The 18,518-nt window shown below is 44.0% G+C and overlaps 1 long non-coding RNA gene across 1 annotated transcript; it reads right to left on the bottom strand.

Moving 5' to 3' along the window:
• Positions 1-483: 483 nt before the first annotated feature.
• Positions 484-18,091, bottom strand: LOC138762782 (uncharacterized). The gene is made up of 3 exons (XR_011357141.1): positions 17,350-18,091; positions 1,250-1,316; positions 484-1,160 (listed from the first exon to the last, which is right to left on the bottom strand). It is a non-coding gene; the product is annotated as an uncharacterized lncRNA (long non-coding RNA).
• Positions 18,092-18,518: the final 427 nt, after the last annotated feature.

The raw sequence follows: 18,518 nt of genomic DNA, 5'->3' as shown, positions 1-18,518 counted from the left end.
AACAAAGGTGATGTAGAGTCCTTTGTTTTGTTCTCTGCACTTTTCTTGGAGCTGTCTGAGGGCAAAGACCATGTCAGTAGTTCCTCTGTTTGCGTGAAAGCCGCACTGTGATTCTGGGAGAATATTCTCGGCGAAACTAGGTATTATTCTATTTAGTAGAATCCTAGCGAAGATTTTGCCTGCAATGGAGAGCAGCGTGATTCCCCTGTAGTTTGAGCAGTCTGATTTCTCGCCTTTGTTTTTGTACAGGGTGATGATGGTGGCATCACGAAGGTCCTGAGGCAGTTTTCCTTGGTCCCAACAGAGCTTGAAAAACTCATGCAGTTTGGCATGAGTTTATAATATAATATTAAACTAAATCAGTGATTTCAAATAAAGGTGATAGTGATTGTTTGAGCTTTAATATGTCTACATTTTTAATCATTGCTGTACTGTGATTTTGCATAATCAAGTTTTATTAATACGTGAAAACTTAATTCGTTCCTTCACTACAGGGATATTTGGTCTGTTTTTATTCCTGTGACAGTTGTAGAAAACGTGCAATGTCCAAATTGTTTTGAATGATATCTCAGCAAAGGGAGGAACTTGCAATTGTAAATTGAGTTGCAAAATCACAGTGCTGGAGGAAGTCAGCAGGTCTCGTAACGTCCGTAGGTGGTAAAGATGTATTCCAGACGTTTCGGGCCTGAGTCTTTCTAAAAGGTATCTTTACCTCCTGTGGATGCTATAAGACCAGGTGAGTTCCTCCAGCATTTCTGTGTTTTACCACAGTCACGGCGTCAGATGAATGGTGGGGGCTGTGGGTCAGGGGGCAAGGTCAGGGGGCCTTACTAAAGCTCATGCTAGGGCCTGGGTGGTAGTTAATCCACCGCTGCATAAGAGTTGAGGGTGCCTGGAATGCCTTGCCTGGGATGATGGTGGAGGCTGAAACATTAGGGGCATTTGAGACTCTTCGACCTTCAAATGGATGAATGAAAAGTAGAGAGTTACGGGTAGAGTGGGTTTTATACTTTTTACGGGATGTATGTGTTGGCACAACATTGAGGGCCAACTTCTTCTGAGCTATTGATTATCACTTCATGCTGTGATTAGATTCAATTGTCCAAAACTCCTGGTGCACCAAAATCTCATGACATGTGTGAATTTAGATGAGGCTGAATCTGAAAAATAAAAGAAAGGAGGTTGAAACAAACCTGAATAATCAAGGAAAGTGGTTAAGATTACATAATAAAATTCATGCTTATGTTACCTAGGCTTCTTGCAGTGATGGTGGCTTTCACTTTCTGTCACTTCAATTTGAATAGTTTGTGGAATGACTGGGATCAAAGATTTTCATGCCAAGTTGACAATAGAAAATGAACAGCACTTTAAATTTAAAAAAAAAATTCATCTATAGCTCTTTAATTTTTGTGCATTTGTAAGTTTGCAATGATCATCCTGCTTTTATTTACCCAAGAAGATCTGATCCTGGATTTCAGATTCTATGAAACTGTCTTACATTTAACGGCTTTTGTTATCTCCAGTGGGAACAGATCCTCTATCATTTTATTTAAGACATACTGCATGGTAACAGGCCTTTCTGGTCCAATTCCACTCAATTGACCTACACTCCCAGTACATTTTGAAAGGTGGGAGGAAATAGGAACACCCAGATGAAACTCACGCACACACAAGGGGAACATACAAGCTCCTTACAGACAGCGCTGGATATGAACCCCGTATCACTGGCACTGCATAAAAGCGTTACACTAACTGCTATGCTAGGCCCTACCCTAGAAGATAAAATGGAAATATAAAGACATATGGTTATTTATTATCCTATTCTGTTGGAGAGTAAGGACAGTGTTTCATACAATTGTGCAAAGGAATTGTCTGAAATTAAATTTTATAAGTTAAATGTATGACAGATGAGTGACATTGAATTTAAAAAAAATAGAAATATGAATAGTCAATGTGGAGAAGAGTCTAAAGGTTAAATGTCAAGAATTTAAAAATTGGCAACTGCATTAAACACAGGATTTCTACATTATGACTCAAATGATGCTGTCAAGGTAATAATTAGTCGAGTGGTGCTCTCCATTACTTCTGTAGAAATGTTGCAGCAACTTTAGGAGACAAATAATTATCTAATTAATTTGAACTTCTCCTTTAGCTGCACAAAATTGTCCAGGTGTCCCATGGAATGAGATTGCAAGTTCTGCAACAGCCAATTTTGCCATGCTCAGTACAGAGTATTAAGATTTGTATATTTAAGTTCAAATACACATTCCACAATGAAGTTTAGTATTAAACATTCCCTGACACTAAAATTTAACTGTTACAGTGGTGGACTGTCATCCTTCATATTAATTGTTACAGATATTAAAAATGTGGAAATTTAATGTTTTATAGTTTTCTTTGTTATCTACTTTTCTCTCATGAAGTCGGCCTTTCTGTCGCCTTTTGATTGACCTGGCTTTGCCATTGGACTCACCCATTCATAATAAACTGCGTGGTAGTTCCTTCGGCACAGATTACCCCTCCATCCTCTAAAACAGTGGTTCTCAACCTATTTCTTTCCATTCACATTCCACTTTAAGTAATCCCTATGCCCTAGGTGCATTTGTAAGTTTGCAATGATCATCCTGCTTTTATTTACCCAAGAAGATCTGATCCTGGATTTCAGATTCTATGAAACTGTCTTACATTTAACGGCTTTTGTTATCTCCAGTGGGATTGCTTAAGGAGGTATGTGGGTGGAAAAAAAAGTTTGAAAACCACTTTTTTAAAATCAAACCTAAATGACTCATATGTGCACAGTTTCATAACTCCAAAGGAAATGGATCAATGACAATTTTTCTCATGCAAAATATTTCAGTAACAATTGGATCTAGAGCAGTGGTTCTCAACCTTCTCTTCCCACTCACATACCACCTTAAGTAATCCCTTACTAATCACAGAGCACCAATGACATAGGGATTACTTAAAGTGGTATGTGAGTGGAAAAAAAAGGTTGAGAACCACAGCAATGTCCAGTATCTCTTTCACTTCTGCATCTGTGCACTGCAGTGTGGAAGAATGTAATGAATTTGATATCAGAAGTGGATATATCTGACCTTCCATTCTGTTGTCTGACTCAGTATGGGTTGTGCTGAGCTTGGATATACACGTTGTACCTAGACTTTTAGCTTTGCATTACCATGGCTAATGTGTATAATATGGCCCCATTCAGTTGAATTAACTATCTGATCTGGATAAATAAAGAGTAAGTGGTTTGATTATTTCTTTATTTTAGCTGCTATTGTAATTAATCAATATCAATTAAATTCAGTTTTCAGAAAGCATTATTTAATTTTTTTTTAATGTTTCAAATTTAAAGAGTTTTTGACTATATTTAAATATTTTTAATTACCACAGACATTTGGGAATAGTTGAAATGACCACAAAAATCCATCAGAATGGACCAAAGGCAGAACTATTGATCTGCAATGCTGGGGACTAGTTGATGTTAGCTCTTCACTTCACGTAGTGGGATGGCCATGGTCACATTGAATTCTTAAGTCCACCATCAGTCCTTGAGTTTAACTAGACTTGCAGGGCTGCAAATGGTATATGTAGCCCTCGGCATTGTGTGTGTGTAAGTGTGGGGTGGGGGGTGGGGGGCGGGGTGATGAATCCAAGGCTCAGGCCAGCTCACATACAATCCAGTCTATTAATCCTTCTCAGTTCTTGAGCTGTTGATTTCACAGTCCTTCAATCTGATTAGTTACGGAAATGCACAGTTTTTTGGCCTGTTCACTGAGATTTCAGGTGCTCTGTTTTCTTTGCTGCACAGTTAGTTTGCCATCTCATCAGCAAATTGACACATAAAGGATTTAAAACACCTTAGGATATGATAGCATGTCTGATTAGCACCAGATGATGTTAAATGCCTTGCTTTAGCAACCATGGAATTGTCAAATAAGACGTGATTCAACACTGAAGAAAGTACTTTGATGCATCATATATGCAATGGCCCTTGTTAAGAGTCATTAGTTAATCACAATCAGTGAGACTGCACCTGGAGTATTGCAAATAGTTTTGGTCACCCAACTCCAGGAAGGTGTGCAGAGAAGATTGTTGCTGATTGGTAGGTTTGAATTATTGAATTATAAAGGGAGACATTTTCCCATGGTGACTAAAAGGAGGGGAGGATCTAATAGAGGTTTATAAAATCATGAGGGGGAATAGACTTCATTATCAATCACAATGTTTTTCCAGAGAAGATGAACCTACAACTAGAGAGTACAGGTTTAATGTGAGAGGGGAAGATTTAAAGAGGATCTGAGTGGCACCATCACACATAGAGGAGACCCCCCCCCTTCTATTCTTTTTAACATAGCTATGGATCCACTTATAATGACCCTAGAACATCAAGGTCAAAGTATAAAAATGGTAACATCGATAGGAACCTCAAAATATACAACATTAGCATTCGCTGATGACATAGCCATCTTGAGTAATTCCTACAATGGGATGGTAATTAACATCTTATCATCATTCTGGCAATCTACTGGACTTGAAGTCAATATTAAAAAGACCAAAGGGTTTTCACTTTTTTCAGGAAGAATTTATTCTTGTACAACGCAATGGAATGAGCTGCCAAAGGAAGTGGTAGAAATGGGGACAATTGTAAAATTGAATCGACATTTAGACAAGCACATAGATAGGAAAGATTGAGGGATATGGGCTGACGCATGCAAAAAGAGACTAGCTTGCACATATTGGGCCAAATGGCCAGTTTCCATGTTGTGGAGCTCAATACCTTTCTCTTTCCTCATTCCAATGCAAATTTATCACCCACATCAAATTTCCTTTTTAAAAAGATGATTTTCAAGTAATATGTTGCCAACATAATGAGGAAAAAAATACCTGCCTGTTAACAGATTTCCGGTTTTTCAATGATCTCCATCAATTATCATTGAGACCCAAAAGTAAGGAAGGAGAGAAAACTTAATGTGTTGAGTGATCCCAAAATCACTGCATGTCCAATGTCTAATTTGTTCCAATAGTTGGGAAAGAAATTAGGACCAGGCAAAAGGGAGGGATTAGCTGATCACTGCTTTAACTGACAGACAAGTTTGTAACCAAAAACAAAGTAGCACAAGTAAATCAATGAAGATTTTTTTCCTCCTGTGAACAAGTAAAACAATTCTTTTATTCAAAAGCTCCACATTTGATTTATTTATAAATCAAAAAGTTTGTAACTTGCACTGAGAGCTCAATTTCAAATCACATATTTAATAAATATTAGCCTGAATTAGTTTGCTCGGTTAATGATCGCCAGAGTTGGTCAGGCAGCTGGAAAGAATTGGCCCTTTTGGCATTTTTATTTGGAAAGGCTTCAAAGCATCAGCTCCTTCTGATCACTGTGCTGAACATAAAATAGAAAAAGGCCACATATGAAGAAAAGAAAACATTTGCAATCTGCCTTTTTCAAATGAGTTCAAGTAGGACGTATGCATATTCTGGCAGTAAAGTAAATACTGAATATCAGGTGGTTCTTTGTTAAGTTTATGTTTCCATGATTATTTCTTATTGACTATGTTCCATGCCACAGCTGGTTTTGGTTTTCATTTTTGTGTGCCCCCCCCACCACCCCTCAGTCATCAACCAACTGGTGGTCCTGCGAGGTTTTTCTCCTTTGTTTCTCTCTCTCAAAAAAAATAACTAAAGCAGTTTGGTGTTCAACACTTAAAAAGGGCTGTTTTCCCCCCTACAAACTGACTGAACTGGATGGCCTAGACTCTGGATTTAGCTACGCTTTAGTACAGTGGAAAAAGTGAATGACAAAATATCATCTACAATTTCTTTGGTCATGTTTGACGCTACTCAGGAAATTCAATCAGAACTTTCTGGCAATGTTTTATACTGGTACTGTTCAGATGAGCAGTGTACTTCAACATTGCTATTTTACATGCAATGCTATTTGGAACATTGCACAGTGAAATTGAATGAAAATGTGCCAGAGTTGGCCATTAATCACTGATTTATGGTTATTTTCAGCACAGCTTTGTTTTATTAACACCACAATGGAGGGGGAATCCATAACAATCTAAATCTGTCTTCCCACCAATGGCTCCGTCTCAATTGTCTAAGACTCTTGAATACTTAAATCTCATTACCTGTTCTAACTTTCAGTGCTTTCTTCTTCTCCAGAGGTCCTCAACTCTGCATTATGCCCTAAATCTGCATCAATCCCTATGGGATTGTGGTGCGTTATTGAACAGCAGCAAACACACAAAGCATAAAGTCTGTTCTACAGGCTTTATTTAACTTAAACCTTCACAGAGCTGGCTGTGAGAATGCTGGTGCAAACTCTGAGACTGGCTTCAAAGGGCTGGACCCAGCTTATATCCCGGAGGCTGATTGATAGCCAACTGGGTGGGGCTTGTCCATTCAGGTAGGCTGATTGACAGCCGGCCAGGTGTTGCCCTGTCCTCTTGTGTTCTTCTGCAGGTACAGAGGTTGCTCCATGCAGTAGGCTGGTGGTGTACCACCACATTCACCCCTTCTTTAAAATTGTCTCGGTGTGTGTGGGGGGCGGGGGGGGGGAGGTTGCAGTCCGTGATTTACCAGAGTCCCAAAATATATACATTATTAAAGGTTTAGATGGTCCGGCGGCCATCGGAATTTCTGCGACCATTGCAGGGATGGCTCCTGGTCACAGATCAGTGAGGGTAAGCAGGGGCTGGGGCAGGGGCCGGAGTGGCTGGCATGGTGCAGTGCAGAGGGGTGGCTGGGGGGGGCCAGCGTTGAGGCCTGTGTGATGTGTTGGATGGATGGGGTGTGTGGAGGTTTGTCACCCACGGTTGGAGTGAGTCCTTGGTGCCCGGGCTGGGTGGGTATTGAGTATCACATACGTGTTTGGGGTCGGGGAAGTGTGTCAGGCCAGTGCGGCCCTGGGCTGGAGGATGGGTCCTGTGCTGTGGTGGGTGCTCCTGTTGGTGCCAGGTCCCTGGATGAGACGGTCTCCTCCCTACCACTGCTGAACCTAATGTAGGCGTAGTTGTGGTTCGCGTGTAGGAGGAACACCTGCTCAACCAGGGGTTCAGCCTTGTGTTCCACACGTGTCTACGCAGGAGTACCAGTCCTGGAGACGCGAGCCATGCTGGAAGAGATGATCCCATCACTGATTTATGGAATGAGAACAGGCGTTCTTGACGGGTCTCAATGGTACCCGAGCACAGGAGTGACCTAATGGCATGGGGCGTCTCAGGGAGGGCATCCTGCCAGTGCTCCATGGACCAGCCTTTGGACTTGAGGGCCAGGAGGACTGCCTTCCAAATTACCCCGTTCTTGCATTCCACCTGCCCATTATCTCTCAGGTTGTAACTAGTTGTGAGACTAGTTGCGATACCCCTTGCTGTCAGGTACTGGACCAGTTCCTCACTCATGAAGCTAGACCCCCGGTCGCTGTGGATGAACACGGGGTAGCCGAACATCTTGCAGATCTGCGTCAGTGCCCTGATGACGGTGGCCATGGAGGTGTCTAGGCAAGGGATGTTGAAAGGGAAGCGGGACTACTCGTCTATAACCATGAGGAAATAGATGTTCCGATTTGTGGAAAGCAGGGGGCCCTTGAAGTCCATGCTGAGGAGCTCGAAGGGCCAAGTGGCCTTTACGACATGAGCCTGGAGAGGGCGGAAGAAATGAGGTTTGCATTCCACGCATACCTAGCATGCCTCAGTCATGGTCCTGATGTCACTGATGGTGTATGGGAGGTTCCGGAACTTGAAGTGGGTGACGCCCTGGTGGCAGTGAGACTCGTGCAGTGCCTGCAGCTGGTCATTGTGGAGTGACACCCAGGTCCTGGAGAGGGCATCGGGGGAGTCGTTAAACTACCTCGGGTGATACTGAATGTCGTAGCTGCACATTGCCAGCTCAAATCTCCAGTGTAAGATCTTGTCGTTCTTGATCTTGCCCCTGTGAGTGGTGTTGAACATGAACACCACAGCCTGCTGGTTGGTGAGGAGAGTGAACCTCCTGCTGGCCAGTTAGTGGCAGCAGTGGCACACCGCTTCCACAATCACCTGGGCCTCCTTTTCAATGGCGGAGTGCCCTAGCTCAGAACCGTGGAGGGTCCTGGAGAAGAGGATGACTGGTGCCCCCCCCCCCCCCTTGGCTGAGTGTAGCGGCAAGGGCTACATTGGAAGCATGGCTCTCCACCTGAAAGGGGGAGTCCTCATCCATGATATACATCATGGCATTTGTGATATCCTGACTGATGTGCGTGAAGGCTGCCTGCACCTTGGGTGGGAGAGGAAACGTTGTGGCTTGGCTAGTGGGCAGATGTCTGAGAAGTGGGGAACCCACTGTGAATAGTAGGAGAATAAGTCAAGGAACCTTTGAGTATGGGGGAGAGGGGCAGCTCCATTAATGGGCGCATCCATTCTGGATCTGGGCTAATGACACCATGTGCCACGATGTATCCCAGGATGGCGAGGCGGGTGGTGCTGAACACACACTTCTCTTTGATGTAAGCAAGGTTCAACTCCTCGGCCGTCCAGAGAAATGTCTCCAGGTTGGCATTATGGTCCTACTGGTCGTGGCCACAGATGGTGACATTATCCAAGTACGGGAAAGTCGCCTTTAGTTTGTGCTGGTCTACCATGCGATCCATCTCCTGCTGGAAGACGGATATCCCATTCGTGACCACAAACGGAACTCGACGGAACTCATACAGATGCCGATCCACCTCGAAGGCGGTATAAGGCTTATTTCGCAGGTGGATGGGGAGTTGGTGATAGGCCGACTTCAGGTCAATTGTGGAAAAGACCCAGTTGCAAGCTATCTCATTGACCATGTCGGCTATCCTCGGTAAGGGGTAGGCATCCAGCTGGGTGTACCAGTTGATGGTCTGGCTGTGATCCATGACAATCCTCGGCTTGCTGCCCACTTTGACGACCAGGACTTGGGTTCTCCATGGGCTGTTGCTGGGCTCTATGAGACCTTCCGCCAGAAGCCGCTGCACCTCTGCTCTGATGAAGTCTCTGCGCCGCAACAGCACTTACTTCTGGTGGCTATCAGCTTGCAGTCTGGTGTGAGGTGTGAAAAAAGAGCGGAGGGGTGTCGATGCGCAGGGTGGAGAGGCCGCAGGTTAGCCGGGCTGGTTGGAAGGCGCGCTGTGGAGCATGAGTGGGGGTAGGTTCCCCCCGAAGGCGAGGCTGATGCTCTACAGGTAGTCTAAGCCCAGGAGGACTGGGGCACAGAGTTTGGGCATGACCAGGACCCTGAACCCAGTGTATGTCTCCTCCCCACAGTCAGATTGGCCGAGCAATGTCTGAGGGTATTGATAGTCCGGTCCTGGGCATCGAAGGCTGTAGAAAAGGTGATGGGATGGATTTTGAGCTTCAGGGAGTGGGCCACGCTTGGGTGAATGAAAGTCTCGGTGCTCTCACTGCTGATTAGACACTTCATTACCTGCCCGTTGATTTTTACACCCACCATGGAGTTCCTGAGGCTGTGGGGGATGTATCTGGTCAGGGTGGTGACTGCAAGGACCATCTTGGGGTTTAAGTCATCGTTCGCCGATGGTGGAGGTGAGTCATGGCCGGAGGCATTCTCTGCCGGCATCGTGAGAGGTGAGTGTTGATCGGTGGTGCTCTCTGTAGGTGTAGGGTCCGGTGGGTGGCGATCAGTGGTGTCCGGAGGCATGGGTGACCACATCATCATCATCGTCATTACCGTCTTCGTTGTAGGCCTGGGAGGGCCCGGGTGGCAGTGGCACCTGTGCTTGACCAGCCCAAGATGGCGGTGCCCTTTGGGAGCATGGGGCATAGCTGACCTTCTTCTCCACCTGCGCTAGTTGCGCTGGGGAAGTGACGTCATGCCGTCAGCCATTGGCAGGGTGAAGTCATCACGTGCGGAGGAAGTGACATCATTCTGTGGACTGGAAGTGACATTGTTGTAGTCTCCATGAGGTGACGCTGGTGAGGGCTGGTCCAGGCACATGGCATGCACGCGGCAATCGTTCCCAGCGAGGCAGAAGTTGGGCTGTGGAGTTCGGGGATGCTGGAAGTAGCTGCGCGGGCAATGTCATCACCCAGCAATCATAAGTGATGGGGATTGAGAGGGAGGGGGTAGGTCGTAGAGGGCCGCTGAGCTGCCTGCAGGCTTTGAGAGGCATACTTTGGCGAAGTGGCCTTTCTTGCCACATCTCGAACGGTACTGGTTTCTGGTCAGGCAGTTTTGGCATGATCGATGATCAGACCCACACCGGGACCCACAGTACTCACAAGGGCGCTGGGTTCCCGCAGCAGCGATGTTTTCATCCACCGTCTGGTCTAGTGCCACACCTGCCACATGTGCTGACCACACAGAGGCCTGGGGAAACCTGGAGTCGAAGGCTTCGGTGTGCAGGGCTGCTGCCTCCAGGGTTTGGACTACCTCCACTGTTTTGGCCAGGGAGTAGTTATTGTCCTCTAGCAGCTTCTGCCTGATGGTTCTTGTGCGTAGCCCCCAGATGTAGGCATCTCCGATTAGTCTTGCGACCTCCCTTTCATTTACCCCGGGTTCAGCCAGGCAAGGTCAAGCTAACTCACGCAGGACTCCCATGTAGGACTCGGTCATCTCCCCAGGCAGCTGGGCATGGATACCTTGGATACCTTGCAAAGACCATGTTCATGGGAGGCTTGTACATGGTCTCAAGGATGTTCATTGGTTCCAAGTACCCGGTGCAGTCTTTGAGTGCCTGGAAACCTCGAGGACCCAGCTTCGATCGGAGTAGAATGAGCCTTTTTCGGTTCGAGTCCAGGATGTCGTCGGCATGTGCCTCAATGATCGCTTCAACTGTGTGTTTCCGGGTGGTGTGGGTCGATTTTGAGGCTTCCGGCGCTCAGGAGCTTCTCCTTAGCAGCTTTAACTTTTAAGTTGAATAAATTGTGGTGCGCTATCAAACAGAAGCAAACACACAAAACATAAAGTCTGTTCTACAGGCTTTATTCAACTTAAACCTTCACAGAGCTAACTGTGAGAATATTGGTGCAAGCTCTGAGACTGGCTTCGAGGGCCGGATCCAGCTTATATCCCGGAGGGTGATTGCCAGCCAACCGGGTGGGGCTTGTCCATTCAGGTTGGCTGATTGACAGCCGGCCAGGTGTTGCCCTGTCCCCCGTGTTCTTTTGCAGGTACAGACGTCACCCCCTGCAGTAGGCTGGTGGTGTAGCACCACAAGTATCTAACTCAGCCACCAAAATGTGCAGATCTGCAATACCAGAAGGGCTCCACCTGGGGTTCTGTGTGTTCTGTCTGCCAATTGAAAAACCTGAAGACAAAAGCTCTTGTCAAAACTTACAAGCATGCTGAGACATGAGATCTTTCCCAGAGAGGAGCGTATACAGCATGGCTATTCAAATTTCTTTCTTTATCCATTTTAAAGTTGAGACAGAGCATTCAGTAATCTACATGAATAAGCGTATCTCAGGATTTTAGAATAAACATTGCATGATTTGTATAATTGAATATATTGGCTATTAAATGTAGTGGATAAACAGCAGGCATCATTCATTCATTCCTCGGATTTCTTGTGGACTTTTACATGGCATGAGTCCCAATCTGTGCAGTTCACTTTACAGATAATATAAGATATGCATGAACAAGGAAAGTATTTGAGTGTTAATTCAGCTGGGAGGAGTAAACTGGGTGCAGCTATTATTGGCCAAGACCACAACTGACATGTGGGTGTTGTTAAAGGACCAACTAATTAGTGTCCAGGACTGACATGTTCCAGTGTGAAGGAAAGCAAGGTAAGAGAATCTTGAATGATGAGAGAAGTCGTGAACATAATCAAAAAGAAGGCATTTTTAATGTTTAGTGAGCTATGGTCAATTGCAGCAAAGAGCTCAAGCAGGACATTAGAAAGGCCAAGTAAAATGTAGTAAAGTAAAAACACAGTACTGAAGAAATTCAGTAGGTTAAAACGTTGTACTTTATATAGCAAAATTGATGATACATAACTAACTTTTCGGACTTGAACCCTTCATCAAGGTATGAGCAAAAGGTCTGAGAGGTTAAACAATGTCCTTCAGGATGATTAAAGAAAATACCAAGGCATTTTTGACTTGCATTTAAAAGAAAACAATAACTAAGGAGAGAATTGAGAATAAAAGACAGAATGTATGCATGGTAACAGAGGGAATGACTGAGGTATTGAATGAGTACTTTGCTTTGGTATTTACCAAAGAGAAGGGTGTGGACAATGATAGGGAGCATAATTAGATCAAAAAAGAGAGGCTGTTGGGTCTTTTGAGGAGCATTAAGGTGGACAAGCCCTCTGGGGCTAAGAATCAAGTGAAGAGATTGCTGGGGCTTTGACAAAGATCTTTGTATCCTCTCAAGCGTCAGGAGAGATTCCAGGGGACTGGAGAGTAGCTGATGTTATACTTTTGTTTAAGAATGGAAAATGGATAAGGTGGTGGTACATCACCAGCCTACTGCAGGGGGCAACCTCTGTACCTGCAGGAGTGTAAGGAGACAGGACAACACTTGGCTGGCTGTCAATCAGTCGGCCTGAATGGATCAAGCCCCACCCGGTCGGGTGTCAATCACCCTCCGGGATATAAGCCTGCGCCGGCCTCCCAAGGCCTCACTCAGAGTTGCTGCAGCTACAGCCAGCCTGGCTCTGTGGAAGTCTTTGTGGATTAAAGCCTGTTGGACAGTCTTTACCTTTGTGTGTGTCTGATTCTGGCTAACAGCGCACCACAGATAATCCAGCAAATTATAGGACAGTAAGATTTACATCAGTGGGAGGAAAAATGTGGGATAGGATTTATGCTCATTTGTAATCATTGAATTAGAGACATTTGACACGGCTTTGTGAGGTGCATATCATGTCTCTCTAATTTGATTGAGTTTCTTGAGGAGGTGGCAAAGTGGCTGATGAGGGTAAGTAGGGCCTCTTATGGTAGGCTGATTCAGAGTGTGTAGATGCATGGGATCCACAGTGCATTAGTAGTTTGGATACAAAGTTTGGTGGCCCATCGAAGACGAAGGGTGTTGGTGGAAAGGGCTTATTTGGGTTGGAGGCCTGTGACCATTGGTGTTCTGCAGGGATTGGTGCTGGTAATACTGTATTCAGCTTTATTCTATCTGGAATACCCGGACTCTTAAAATAGCTTGCAAAAATAATTGCAATTCAGCAAAAGAGTTCTTGTGTGAAAATGAGATTTTACAGGAGTGTATGAGACTTGAAGAGGAGGGAAACTAGAAATAGATAGAGTATAAAACATTTAGGAAGATGGATGCTTTTGATGCAGGAGAGGAAAGCAGAAGATAGAGTGAGGATTTGGTCTGGATTGGTCAGAATAGGATCTGCTGTGTTGTGGATTTTTGGTTTTAAAATAAATGAAATAAATTTAAGCTTATAAACTCTGGGAGCGTCAGTGCTGCAGGGAATGGTGGAAGGGATTTTAATGCAATTGAATGTTTTTAAAGATCCATGAAGATATGAAAAGGTTAGTGAAGATATGCTCAGGTATTAATGGCTGTGTAGATTGGGTTTCCTGTAGTCACACTGGCAATGACAAGATTTCTGTTTTGTTTTGTCATTAATACAATGGTTTACCTAATTTGAGATGACATTTGATATGACAGTCAATTTGTAGCCATCTTTATTGCATTACAGTATCACTCTCAGGCCAAATTGAAATAGTAATCAGTACAATAGCATGGCAGTTAGCACAACGCAGTTACAACGCCAGCAACCTGGATTGTCTGTGAGGAGTTTGTACATTCTCCCTGTCTCTTTATGGGTTTCCGCTGGGTGTTTTGGTTTCCCTTCATGTTCCAAAGCCAAACAAGCTTGGTAGATTGATTGGTCACAAGGTGTAATTGAGTGGCACAGGTTTATGGGCCGGAAGGGCCTGTTATTGCACTGTATCTCTAAATTTTAAAAAATCTACAGAAAAATGGATCTTGAATTTTACAAAAAGAAAAGTAATTACATTTTTTTTAAAAACATTCATTTTACTCCCATTTCAATCATTTGTAAAGTTGAGAAAGTAGTACTACCAATGAAGGATGCAGGAAAGGTTTAGCTTCAGATCCATCCATGGTAACCCATCCTTATTGCTCTCCATCAGAATAACAGAAGGCCCTTCTATAAAGCAAAAATTCCAAACATAAAGGCGGAGGTTCTTTGCCCTCATGTTGGAAATTTACCTTCATAAATGGTCCGCGAGCAGCTGCAAAGCAGTGACTTCAATCCCTCTCTAAGGCAGTGCTAGAGGTGGAGCGGTGTGCTCCACCTTGCTGCATAAAGGTATATCCACTTTAAATGGTTGGCTAGGTCTGGGCTGTGACCCATCTCTCTTCTCCCTCACTCACCCTTCACCCTCCAGGGATGACTGGCGGGGGCCGTCAAGCCAGGGGCAGCTGGTGGGGGCCATCAGGGCGGCTAGGTCAGCAGAGCCATCAGGGGAAGGGGGCAGCCGGGGCAGGCTGTAACAGCCCCTCCAGCACCTCACCAGGCCGCTTGTCGGTGCCACTGGCTCAGTAAGTGGCAGAGCAATGGCAGTCTTCCCTACCCATAATCCCCATTCAGCTGGAACTGTTCTGGGAAATTCAGAGCAATTTCAGCTGTGTGGGGATTATGGGTAGGGAAGGTGGCCATTGCTCTGCCGTGTATTTAAGATGGGCGGTGCCACGGCCATGTCTACAACGGCTCTGGACAATGCACCAAGGAGCTGCTCTGCATAAAAGCAGGGCTGGAGCTCCATAAACAAATAAGTTTAATTTTTTTTCCACATTTGAAGCTGGGCTTGAAGCAAAGGCCTGCCATAAAAACACCTAGAGAAAGGAAAATAAAGGAAAATAAACACATCTGAGTGTCTAGAAAGAAAAAGGCAATAAAACTGCTGAGTGTGGAATGAAGTAGCAATGTGGGAGGAAGGGTTAACGTGGGACTTAAAATGAGCTCTGTAAATAATATTTGCAGCCATTTCAGAGAAAATGTCTGATACTAACCAAAAGGACTGAAGTAAAAATTGGGAGTGAAAAATAAAAATGTGATTATAGTAAAACACAGAAATGTGGGAGGATCTTAGCAGGTCTTGCAGCATCCATAAGACAGGAGCAGAAATAGGCTATTCAGCCCATCAAGTCTGCCCTCCCATTTAATCATAAGCTGATCCATTTTCCCACTCAGTCCCCCTGCCCAGCCTTTCCCTATAACTTTTGATGCCCTGGCTCAACGATTGAGTTCACTGTGAAAATTGGAAACAAAATGCAAAAGTCCAATGATATTTCAGTGGAGTCAGGGACTGGACTGTGCAAAAATGTATGTCAGAGGGGGGCATTAGTGATTTTTGAGGGGGGCTTGTCCAGCAAGGGGGGCTGTTGGTGCTGGCAGGGAACGGTCAAAGGGATGGTGGGGGGTGGTTTGTGGCAGGGACCTACCTGCCATTAACACCATCTGCCCCTCCAACATGGGGCACAAGAACGCCCTTTTTATTGCGTCAAACATCTCTAGATGCTACTGAAACTTGATGCACACTAGTGATGCGGCCGGGGCCGGATAGAGAGTCACTAGTGTGCCGCTGACGTGGGAAGGAGTGGGGCAGGTCTGATGGCCAGGGATGTCTGTGACCATATGGGAGGGCACAGCACCTTGTTTGAGGGGCAATGCCCATGGATACCCCCTCCCTTGGCGCCGACCCTGATTGGAGTAAAGGAAAATTACAGTCACGTGAGAGAGAGGATCGGGCCAGTCGAAACCATATTATTAGGGAAGATAACAGATCAGCAATGGCTGGAGTTTCTGCAGAAAATGAGGAAAGTGAAGGACACGTACATAGCAAAAGGAATGAAAGTTGTGAATGGAAAAAGAAGGCAGGAAACAGCATTGTAGGGAACCCTATTTGGGTTGGCTGCCTGTTACTAGTGGTGTTCCGCAAGGGTTAGTGTTGTATATAAATGATTTGGAGAATAGACGGTGGATAAATAGATGGTGCTGAGGACATGGATAGATTAGGAGAGTGGGCAAAGAGATGGCAGGTGAAATACACTGTTGGGAAGTGGACAGTCATCCATTTTGGTACAAGAAATAGACGGGAAGACGATTATTTGGATAGGAAGAAAATTCAAAGTTCGGAAGTGCAAAGGGACTTGGAAGTCCCTAAGAAAGCAAATGCAATGTTGGCATTCATTTCTAGTGGAACAGCATACAAGAGCAGGGATGTATTGATGAGACTCTGAAGGGCATTTGTGAGACTTCATTTGGAGTACTGTGCACAGTTTTGGGTGCGGTATTTGAAAAAGGATGTACTCACATTGCATAGGGTTTAGAGAATATTTACTAAAATGATACCAGGAATGAAAGGGTTAGCATATGAAGAACATTTTTCAGCCCTTAGACTCTACTCGATGGAGTAGAAAAGGATGAGGGGGACCTCCTAGAGACATTTCAAATGCTGAAAGGCCTGGACAGTAGATCTGACAAAGTTAATTTCCATGGTAGGGAAAGAGGCCGCAATTTCAGGATAAAATGCCATCAATTAAAAACAGAAATGCAGAGAAATTTCTTTAGCCAGAGGGTTGTAAGACTGTGGAACTTGTTGCCAAAGTTGGCAGCGGAAGAAAGGTTGTTGGTTGTATTTAAGATAGAAATTGACAGGTATTTGATTAGTCAGGGCATCAACTGTTACAGGGAGAAAGCTGGGGAGTGGGGCTGAATGCTAAGGATCAGCTCATGATTAAATGGCAAAACCGACTTCTCCAAGAACCTATCAATCTCTGCCTTAAATACACCAATGATCTGGCTTCCAGATCCACATGAGACAAAAAATTGCATAGATTTAAAACCCTCTGGCTGAAGAAATTCCTCTGCATCTCTGTTCTATGCAGACACCCTTCAATTCTGAAGTTGTGCCCTCTTGTCCTAGACTCTCCCACCATCGGAAAAATCCTTTTTACATTTACTTTGTCCATGTCTTTAAACATTCAAAATGTTTCAGAGAGACTCCTCCCTTGCCCCAATTCTCTTAAATTCTAACAACCACAAGACAAAAGTTGTCAAACACTCCTCATATGATAATTTTTCATTTTCAGAATCATCTTTGTGAACATCCATTGAACCCTCATTTCTTAAATGAGGAGCCCAAAATTTAAATTTTAAATTTATATTTAAATTTTCTTTTAATATATTATTGAGTTTAATATAATACTTTTAAATACAGGTTCTACTAATATAACAAAGGAATATCATAACATATCATAATTAATATAAATGCACTTTACAACAAATTTCTTCCATAATTGTTAATTTGACATTATTTGTTAAAATGATTATGAAAATAAACCAATTGAGTTACATTATACCAACACGTGCCATACCATGGTATAATATCTAAGTAATTGTTATGATCCAGGACAATCATAATTAAACTATATATGATCAATGGATCTAAAAAATAAGAGAAAAAAGAAATGCTAATCTGTAGTGGACTGAGTGGCTGCACAGCTGGAGAGGCAGAAACTCTGGAACAGAGCAGCTGGCACAGAATGGTGCGGGCTCTACTTCATTGCCCAGGAGAAGTCCGCGTTTCCAGACACGCGTGGGATGACTGAGCGCATTGCTTCCATGTTGACATGTAGATAGAGAAACGATTACTCTGCAGTGCGCTAACTTCACACTCATTTATGAAGGGTGCTGACATCTCTCCCCTTTATGAAGTGTGATGACATCACTTCCCTTTATGAAGTGCACTGACATCACATCCTTTTATGAAGTGTGATGACATCACTCCCCTTTATGAAATGTTTTGACATCACTCCCCTTCATGACGTGTGCTGACATCACTCCCCTTTATGACATGTGCTGACATTGCCCCACTTAATGAAGTGCACTGACATCACTCCCTTTTTGAAGTGTGCTGAGATCAATCCCCTTTATGAGGCGCACTGACCATCACTCCCCATTTTGAGGCACCCTGACAACACTAACTTTATGAAATGTGCTGTTATCATTCTTCTTCATGAAGTGTGCTGACATCCTCTGATGAATGCTTTCATTGCGTCCCATAGTATTAATTTATTTTTCACTGATTCTGTATTTATTTCAAAGTACATTTTAATTTGTCGCTCAATGAATTCTCTAAAATCCTGTCTTTTAAGTAGCATGGAGTTTAATCTCCATCTATACATTCTTGGTGGGATGTCCTGTAGCTCTATTGACAATAACAGGGGTGAATGATCCGATAACAATCTAGCTTTATATTCCATTTTCTTTACTCTTCCTTGAATGTGGGCTGATAACAGGAATAGGTCTATCCTTGAGTATGTTTTATGTCTACCCGAATAATATGAATATTCCTTTTCCTTTGGGTGTTGTTTCCTCCATATATCCAAAAGTTGCATTTCCTGCATCGATTTAATTATAAATTTGGTTACTTTGTTCTTTCTGTTAGTCTTTTTTCAGCATTCATCAGAGGACAGATAACAAGTTATGTAATTAAGATGAAGAAGGACTACAATCGAGAAATAGAACAGTTCGAAATGGAAAT

Source organism: Narcine bancroftii, chromosome 5 (genome assembly GCF_036971445.1).
Source record: "Narcine bancroftii isolate sNarBan1 chromosome 5, sNarBan1.hap1, whole genome shotgun sequence".
NCBI lineage: Eukaryota > Metazoa > Chordata > Chondrichthyes > Torpediniformes > Narcinidae > Narcine > Narcine bancroftii.
The sequence above is the reverse complement of the archived record's forward strand: the minus strand, read 5'-3'. Positions and strand labels throughout refer to the sequence as shown.